A 9,652-nucleotide genomic window follows, 5' to 3' on the forward strand; every position below is an offset into this window, starting at 1 on the left:
GTGCGGCGGTGGACTGACGGTGGGGAGTGGTTTCGGGCAGGGTGAGGCAGCGCAGGCCGGCGGTTCGGCCGGTGATGGCTGGCGGCTCAGGGGGTGGAGTTTGATGATAAACTGCAGGCCCTTAATTTCGTATCCAACAGCTGGAAAATCTAATGACCAGAGATGAAAAAGTCAGTCGACTGACGTGTAGCCTCACCTCGCACGTACACATCACATGCACGCACGCATGCAGGCGTGCAACATTGACACGTACACATAACGATAACACAAACGCATGCAGGCATGTAACACTGACACATACACATGCACTCACGAACACACGCACGTATGCACACATGCATGCAACACTAAAACGTACCCTTGCACGCACGCAACACTCGCATGCCTACATGCACACAGCACATGACGCAAGACACACGCTCAACCTATACGTGCATGCACCCTTTGTTAAGGACATGGATTGTTACGGGTATTAATCAATCTTATCTGTCATAAGCAGAACATTGATGTTTGCAGTGGTCTTAATGAATCACAACGTATTGAACGGGCTATCAACATAGTAGGCTTATCTACATGAAAAGGATGATGTCACACTCAACGAACAATCATCGGTTTATGAAATGCCCGCTTCTGACCGCCCTGGACCACCAAACATTCCTCTACTGTGCGCTGCCTATGTTGGGTCACTAACATGCCGGCCATGTATCCAAAGAGCCCACACGTCAGTGGAAGAACAGCGTGGTGTCCTACGTCAAAGTCGAGGGCGCCACTCGCTGCACGACCGGCTGAACACGCCTCCTTGCCGCATTCAAGCGCCTCCATGAAACCCGCCCGTGTGGAAGCCGAGAAACCCACTCTGGACACACGTCCGGCATTAAACGCAACGTCGGCGGAGCTCCTCCCGTCCGCCGTCTATTTAATCTCCTATTTAAACGAGGCCAAACGTCGGCCAAGAATCGCACACCTCCGCCGCTCCCCTATCGCCTCCTTCACCATTTTGTCCACTCTTACAATGGCTTACGAAGAGTAGTTATTCTGCACAAGCCATTTGTCTAGGTTTGTCTCTCTCACACACACCTACGTAGGTGGGGGACATGCACAAAGAGAAGAGGTGCATGCATGGCGCACGTACTCCCGTCTCTTTCCCAACCACACCCGCGCGGGTACACGGTGGAGCTCATTTCTATACGAAAGGCAGCCCACGTGGTAATTTGACACGTGTACTGGTTGTCCACTAGATGGAGGGAGGATCGTCTGCCACGGGAGAATAAACAAATTGCGATTTGATACATTATGTTAAAAAAGAGGCAAACCATGTGGGGCCTACCTTAGAGGCAAGGCTCTATACACTAGAGTACTTTTGATGTGTACCGTCAACTCGCAGAACGAGGAGAAGCTTGCTTAGTACGCCATCTCCCCCGCCCATGGGCGCGGTGGCTCGCAGGATGAGATGATGCTTGATTACTAGTAGTAGTACTGTAAGCCTTACGTCCGCTCCCTCGCCCATGCGCGCGGTGGCTCGCAGGACGAGGAGAAAACTTTACTACTCCCTCCGTTTACTCCTCGTCCCTACTACCTTGGTTAGAGAGATTATCATATTGTTTGGAATATATATGTCCTGTAGTACTCCCTCCATTTACTTATACAAGGCCACTACAAAAATACATTTTGCATCTATACAAGGGCACAAATAGTAATCGAGACAAAAGTTACTACTCCCTCCGTTCCAGTTTATGGCTCAATTTCAAAATCTCTCCAACCAAGGTACACGGTGATTGGTCGAATTAATTTCGTACTCCTATTTTGCACAAGTAATTAGTATGCTCATTTTCTCAAGAAGTTATGTTTACCGAGGCATTAATTAGAACGAATGCATGAATGACCACTAAATTTCCATGAACTTCTACATTCATTGGTGAGTTTTCTCTTGACAGTGCTTGCATCGGGTGATCTAACGCACCTCGAAATCCAACATGTGATGGTACTACTACTAGTAGTAGAATTGAGACTTATAAAACGGAAAAACGAATGTTTTTAGATGAGCCCTATAAACCTAGTGGGTACGTACTCCGTAAAATCAGATTTTTCCCAAAACTAAGTCACTCAACCTTTATTTGCTTGTTTCCCTTCCTGGCTCCCTGCCTTGAACAGACTATGCCAAACTCCCTTTCCTGCCGCGTAGGAAAAGACCCGCCCTCGCCTTTTTTTAGTCTGGGTTTGTATCGATAGATCACACGAAGTAGAAAAAACCCAAGACGTGTCTTGTACTCCTCTGTCGACGCTCTCTTTCATGAATTCTATATTTCCTGCCGCTAACATGTGGGACATATAGCAACCGGGTCGACATGTCAAGCACCAAATAATAGTGCAGAATAGCAGGGGGACGCACCCCAATCATACCGCCCCAGTAGTAGTAGTAATGAACAATGAGACGTCAAATCACAATGTCACACCTTCCCAAACAGACGAAGCAACCATTATTTCACACTTCGGTTCACCATCATCTGAAACCACCTAGTATTGCTTCTGCCTCAAGAGGGACACGCGCATCTCCTTGGTACATCATGACACGTGGGACCGCATGATAGGCCATGCTCCCCCGCTGATCGCTCGGTAAAATCACCTCATTTTTACTACTATACTTCATCTGTATCGGTTTACATGGCATGCACGTCATTCTAGGTCGAGAATTTAACTGGCTATATATGTGATGAATAATATATGTTTAGAAACTACATCCGCTTAATAATCCAATGATATACTTTTTGTGACATAGTAACTCATATTTAGTTAGTCAAATGGATGACCTAGAACTACGTGCATGCCCTATAAACCGAGACGCCTAAAAACGAGATGGGGAGGGTAGTTCAGTATGTATCTTTTTAGATCAATATAGTCTGGATTAACCAAGGAGCAAAAAGCAAGTGGTAGGCTGCACCTGTTGTGTTGGCGTAGCAACTCAAGCAGGGTCAGTCCGCACATGAAATGGCGACACACTTAATAGAACCCCTTTGGCCGACATGTGGCTCATCCACCGCCTTGTTCCATGTGCGATGCACCGAATTACAGTTCGGAGCAGCGGTTGGAATTGGAGGCACCCCGGTCGTAGTGCCGCAGTACTAGAAAATGAGCGATGAGGGGTCAAATCACAAAGCCCCACCCTTCCCGCATTAAGCTGGACGGACGAAACAACCATCATTTCACTCTAGGGCGCAAGAGCATAAAGCAAAGAGAAAACCAATGATGTGTGCGGCAGCTAATGAACCTATGTACCTAGGGTAGGGGCATGGACCTGTCCAAACTGACCTACCCAAGGACATCTCCAGAAGAAATCACCTTTCAATCGACTTGGAGGTGTTCCACTCGACAGACTCGAAGATACTCAACCAAGAAGCAACCATTCGACCAAGACCAAGCCACTCGACAGTCAGAGACCTAAAGGCACTCCGCATGCTAACGGTCGGTTATTAAGTAGCTTTTATGGTCATCATAGCATTTTATTACTAGCGTTAACAGTAACGCCATGCCTTAATGTACATTGAACCCTTTGTAACATGGGCTGGCTGGGGTCCTGGCGCACTCTATATAAGCTACCCCCTCCTCCGAGACAAGGGTTCGCACCCCTGTAATTCATACACGCATAATCCAGTCGACCGCCTCCGGGCTCCGAGACGTAGGGCTATTACTTCCTCTGAGAAGGGCCTGAACTCGTAAACCTTGCGTGCTTACAACTTCTCCATAGCTAAGATCTTGCCTCTCTATACTTACCCCCCTACACTATTGTCAGACTTAGAACCACGACAGTTGGCGCCCACCGTGGGGCAGGTGTTTTAGCGTTTTGTTGGAGGAGTTGCGATCTTTTCCGACCTGAATCATCATGGTTTTCGGTGGAGTTTTGGTGGAGGGCCGCGAGATCTGTCTCGGCGCGCTCACGTTCATCGCCGATGACTCCGCTTGGCTTCAGGAGGCTCCGCTCGACGTGGACGCACTCCCTGTCCGCGGGGCAACGCACTTTAGCGCGTGTGTAGGCGGCGTTCTCCTGTGGCAACCGTCGACCCCCTACCGGTCGGCTCCTGTGCTGTCCTCCCTCCCTGTTTCCCGCCAGCGCAAGCGCTCCGGTCGGTCGAGACTTCAGCGGTGGGTGAGACACGCGGTGGCACGCCAGTCGTCCACACCTCAAGTCGCGGCGATCGAGCCCGACGAATCCCTCTACGGCCTGTTCGACTGGCTCCGCAGAGACCGCATCCGAGTGCGACAGAAGCGATCCGGCGGCGGAGGTTCTGATGGTCGATGGACCGCCCAGTCCTCCTGGTTTTCCCCGCACCGACGGAGGCGCGGGTGGAGGCAACCCGTCGCGTCCCCATGAGGAATATCTTCCCGAGCCTCTCACGTCGCAGCAGAGAGAAGAACTTCGCCGCCAGAACATGGATGCATTGCACACTCCTATCGTCGTAGAAAGCCTCGAGGCTCGTGCCTTGGAAGACGCGTGCCTGACAAACTTGGCCGAGCGCACTCGACTGGAGAACCTCCAGTGAGCACTCGACGAGCGTGCGCGACAACGGGTTCCCGAATCCAGTCGACGTCAGCTCTTCCCACGCTCGCAGGTATATCGAACTCCGATTCAGAATTTAGCAGCTGCAGTCGATTCAGCCTTCCCAATCGGAGGCTGGCAGAGGCTTGCTGCAGATCAGAGCGTTACTCCGGGCAGCAGGAGACCAGAATTCCGCTGTTTCCCAGTCGCGGAACAGGATTCACAACAGATCCGGTGCCGCGGACACAGTCCAGTCGGCTCATAGCCCAAGATCGCCCCCGAAGCGTGAGGGACGTGGGGATCAGCATAATCAGTATGGGAACCATGAGCAATATGATCACCAATTCGATCGTGATGATCGACATCGAGTGCCCACCCCTCCCCCGAGGAGCAGGTCATATGCACCTCGACAACAAGATGACAGGCGCCCTCGTAGTGTTGGGCGAAGGATTCCAGTCGACTCCAGGGAGCCAGGCTTTGATGCGAGATCCATTCTCGTTCAAGGATTGGTCGACAGGAACAGAGCTCACAGGGAAGGTCACGACAGAGATGCTCCTGCCAGCAGCAGAGCACATGTTTCGGGGCCAGAGTGCTTTAGTAGAGCCATCAGGGCCGTTGTGATTCCTCCCAACTTCAGGTTGGCGACTGGAGTCAGCAAGTTCACTGGCGAGTCCAATCCCAATACTTGGCTTGAAGACTACCGAGTGGCCGTCCAGATTGGCGGCGGCAATGATGAAGTGGCCATGAAGCACCTGCCTCTCATGTTGGAGGGCTCGGCCAGAGCATGGCTGAACCAGTTAGCACCCAGCAGCATTTACACTTGGGAATATCTCGCCCGAGTGTTTGTCACCACATTTGAAGGAACATGCAAGCGGCCGGCAGGGCTGACGGAACCGCGGTCTTGCGAGCAGAAGCCGAATGAAACCTTGAGGGATTACATCCAGAGATGGATCACGTTGCATCACACGGTAGAGAATGTGCCTGACCACCAAGCAGTTTGTGCCTTCAAAGAAGGCGTCAGGTACAAATAACTGAATCTGAAATTCGGTCGAACCGAAGATATGTCTCTGAACCGGATGATGGAGATTGCCACCAAGTACGGGAATGGTGAAGATGAGGATCGACTCAGGAGTGACAAGCTCAAGTCAATCGCCCAAGAAACCGGAGGAAATCCCAATCGGAAACAGAAGCGGAAAGCCGAGCCGGCTGCTCCTAGGGAAGCCTTAGCTGTAACCCAAGGAAAGTTTAAAGGGAAACCTAAAGGACCTTGGAACCCCAAGAAAGTTAAAGACCAGGACGGAAATGATGTGTTGGATTTGCCATGTCTCGTCCACACCAAGAAAGATGAAGAGGGTAATTTTATTTACCCGAAACATACCACTCGACAGTGTCGACTCTTGATCCAGCAGTTCCAGGGCAAGCAGCCCAAAGATAAGGAAAAGGAGTCAAACAAAGTTGAGGACAAGGAAGATAGTGACGACGGATACCCTCAGGTCAATTCCACTCTGATGATTTTTGCTGATGTTGAAAGCAAAAGTCGACTGAAAGTTATCAACTGAGAGGTGAATATGGTCGCTCGGGCGACACCCAGTTATCTGAAGTGGTCTCAGACTACCATAACATTCGAGCGGTCCGATCACCCAACGCACATCGCCACCCCTGGGAGGCAAGCTTTGGTGGTCGACCCAGTTGTTGACGGCACTCGACTAACCAAAGTCTTGATGGATGGTGGCAGTGGTTTGAAAATATTATATGCTGAGACATTGAAAGGGATGGGCATTCCGATGTCCAGACTCAGTGCCAGCAACATGAGTTTCCATGGAGTCATTCCTGGGAAGAAGGCTGAATCACTTGGCCAAATTTCTCTTGATGTGGTTTCGGTGATTCCAAGAATTACCGCAAAGAAAAGTTGACATTTGAAGTTCTAGACTTCCAGAGTGCCTACCACGCTATTTTGGGCAGGCCGGCTTATGCACGCTTCATGGCCCGACCATGTTATGTGTATCTGAAATTGAAGATGCCTGGCCCCAAAGGTGTGATCACTATTACGGGCAATCCGAAGAAAGCGGAAGAATGTTTTCAGAAAGGTTCAAAGATCACCGATGCTCAGATGGCAGTGGTGGAGTTGCAGGAATACCAGAAGCTGCAGACCCGAGTGATTTGTTGCGAGCCAAGAAGCCCGCTACAGAATCAGCTTTTCAGTCGACTGGCGATATGAAGACAGCTCACGTCCACCCGACCGACCCCAGCGCTGCTCCAACTCATATCTCGACAACACTCGACTCCAAATAGGAAGAAGCGCTCATCCAGTTCCTCCGTGAGAACTGGGACATTTTCGCATGGAAGCCTTCTGACACGTCGGGTGTTCCCAGGGAGCTGGCTGAGCACTGCTTAAGAGTCGACTCAAAGGTAAAACCTGTCAAGGAACATCTCCGACGGTCTGCCTTCCAGAAGAGAAAGGCCATTGGCGAGGAGTTGGCTCGGCTCTTAGCAGCGGAGTTCATCCGAGAAATCTACCACTCCGAGTGGCTCGCCAACGTTGTTATGGTCCCCAAGAAGGACAAGTCACTTCGCATGTGCATTGACTTTAAACATATCAATTGGGCCTGCCCGAAAGATCATTTTCCTCTCCCCCGCATTAACCAGATAGTCGACTCGACTGCGTGATGTGAGTGACTGTCTTTCTTAGACGCCTATTCCGGGTACCATCAAATCCGTCTGTATGGACCCGACGAGATCAAAACAGCTTTCATCACTCCATTCAGGTGCTTTTGTTATGTTACCATGTCGTTCAGCCTCAAGAATGCCGGAGCCACATTCATGAGGATGATTCAGAAGTGTTTGCTCACTCAAATCAGTCGGAATGTGGAAGCATACATGGATGATATTGTGGTTAAGTCACGGAACGGTTCCGACCTGCTGACTGGCCTAGCTGAAACCTTTGCCAACCTCAGGAGGTATGATATCAAGCTTAATCCATCAAAGTGCACATTCGGAGTTCCTGGCGGAAAATTACTCGGTTTTCTTGTTTCCGAACGAGGAATTGACGCCAATCCAGAAAAATTCAGTACTGTACTCCGAATGAAAAGTCTTGTGCGAGTGCACGACGTCCAGAAGCTTACTGGTTGCTTGGCCACCCTAAGTCGATTCATATCTCATCTCGGTGAAAATGCATTGCCTCTTTACTGATTGATGAAGAAGTCCGACAAGTTCGAGTGGACTCCTGAAGCTGATGTAGCGTTTGCAGAGCTCAAAGCTCTACTCTCCACCCAGCTGGTGCTTGCTGCCCCAATCAGCAAGGAGCCTTTGCTGCTTTACATTCCAGCCATAGGACAAGTCGTCAGTATGGTACTTACGGTCGAGCGAGAAGAAGAAGGAAAAACCTTAAAAGTTCAGCGCCCAGTATATTATATTTCTGAAGTCTTGGCCCCATCGAAGCAAAGATATCCTCATTATCAGAAGCTTGTATATGGGATTATATGACCACAAAGAAAGTTGCTCACTACTTCTTTGATCATTCCATTACAGTCGTCAGCGACGCTCCATTGTCAGAGATCCTGCATAACAGGGATGCAACCGATCGAGTGGCAAAATGGGCGATTGAACTCCTTCCTCTAGATATCAAGTTTGAGGCAAAGAAAGCTATCAAGTCCCAGGCAATCGCAGATTTCATCGCCGAGTGGATTGAACAACAACTGCCGACTCAGGTTCACTCGAAGCATTGGACGATGTTCTTCGATGGTTCCAAGATGATGAATGGTTCCGGTGCCGGAGTGGTGTTGGTCTCCCCAGAGGAGATAAACTCAGATATGTTCTTCAAATCCAGTTTGATTCCTCCAATAACGAGGCAGAATACGAAGTGGAGAGCAAGCCTATCAAGAATCTTGATGCTTGCACTGCTATCAGTTTCATCAAACAGTTGATATTTAGATATGGAGTTCCGCACAGCATCATCACTAACAATGGGTCAAACTTCGATTCCGACAAATTCAGGGCCTTTTGCACCTCTCAGGGCACTCGGGTCGACTATGCTTCGGTCGCTCACCCCCAGTCGAATGGGCAAGAAGAAAGGGCAAACGGCCTAATTCTCAAAGGACTGAAACCCCGATTGATGCGCGATCTCAAGCACGCAGCAGGTGCATGGGTCGACGAGCTTCCATCAGTCCTTTGGGGATTGGGGACGACCTCGAACCGGTCAACCGGAAGAACCCCATTTTTTCTGGTCTACGGAGCGAGGCAGTCTTGCCGAGTGACCTGCTTCACAATGCTCCCCGAGTCGAGCTCTACTCTGAAGATGAAGCAGAACAAGCCTGGTAGGACGCAGTCAACCTCCTGGAAGAAGAAAGAGAAATGGCCATGATCCGATCGACCATCTATCAGCAAGACTTGCGTCGATTCCATGCCAGAAACGTGAAGAGTCGAGCCTTCCAAGAAGGAGACTTAGTCCTCCGAGTGGATCAGCAGAAACCACACAAACTCGCTCCTACTTGGGAAGGCCCCTTCATAGTCACCAGAGTCCTCCACAATGGAGCATACCACCTCTACAATGTCGATCGCCAGATTGATGAGCCGCGAGCCTGGAATGCGGAGCTCCTCTGCCCCTTTTATACTTGAATTCTCACTCGGATGAGATGTAATAATAAAAAACTCCTGTAGTTTATTTATCATAGACAAGAGCGTTATAATTTTCCCAGTGATGATTATTGTTTTTGTTTGTGTGAGAAATCCCCCAGTGGGTGGCTTAGCTGCGAATCCGCTTCGCCTAAGTTTTTAAAAATAATTTCCTACCGAGTGGCGAGCCAGCCTCCCACTCGGGGGCTTAGTTGCGAATCCGTTTCGCCTAAGTATTTAAAAAATCCTACCGAGTGGAGAGCAACCCTCCCACTCGGGGGCTTAGCTGCAGTCCAGTACTCGCCTAAGTTCTCTCACTTAGAGACTTAGCTGCAGTCCGGCACTCGCCTGAGTTTGAAAAAATCCTACCGAGTGGAGAGCAATCCTCCCAGTCGGGGGCTTAGCTGCTGTCCAGTACTCGCCTAAGTTCTCTCACTTAGAGACTTAGCTGCAGTCCGGCACTCGCCTAAGTATGAAAAAATCCTACCGAGTGGAGAGCAATCCTCCCAC

This window comes from Triticum dicoccoides, chromosome 6A, assembly GCF_002162155.2.
Source record: "Triticum dicoccoides isolate Atlit2015 ecotype Zavitan chromosome 6A, WEW_v2.0, whole genome shotgun sequence".
NCBI lineage: Eukaryota > Viridiplantae > Streptophyta > Magnoliopsida > Poales > Poaceae > Triticum > Triticum dicoccoides.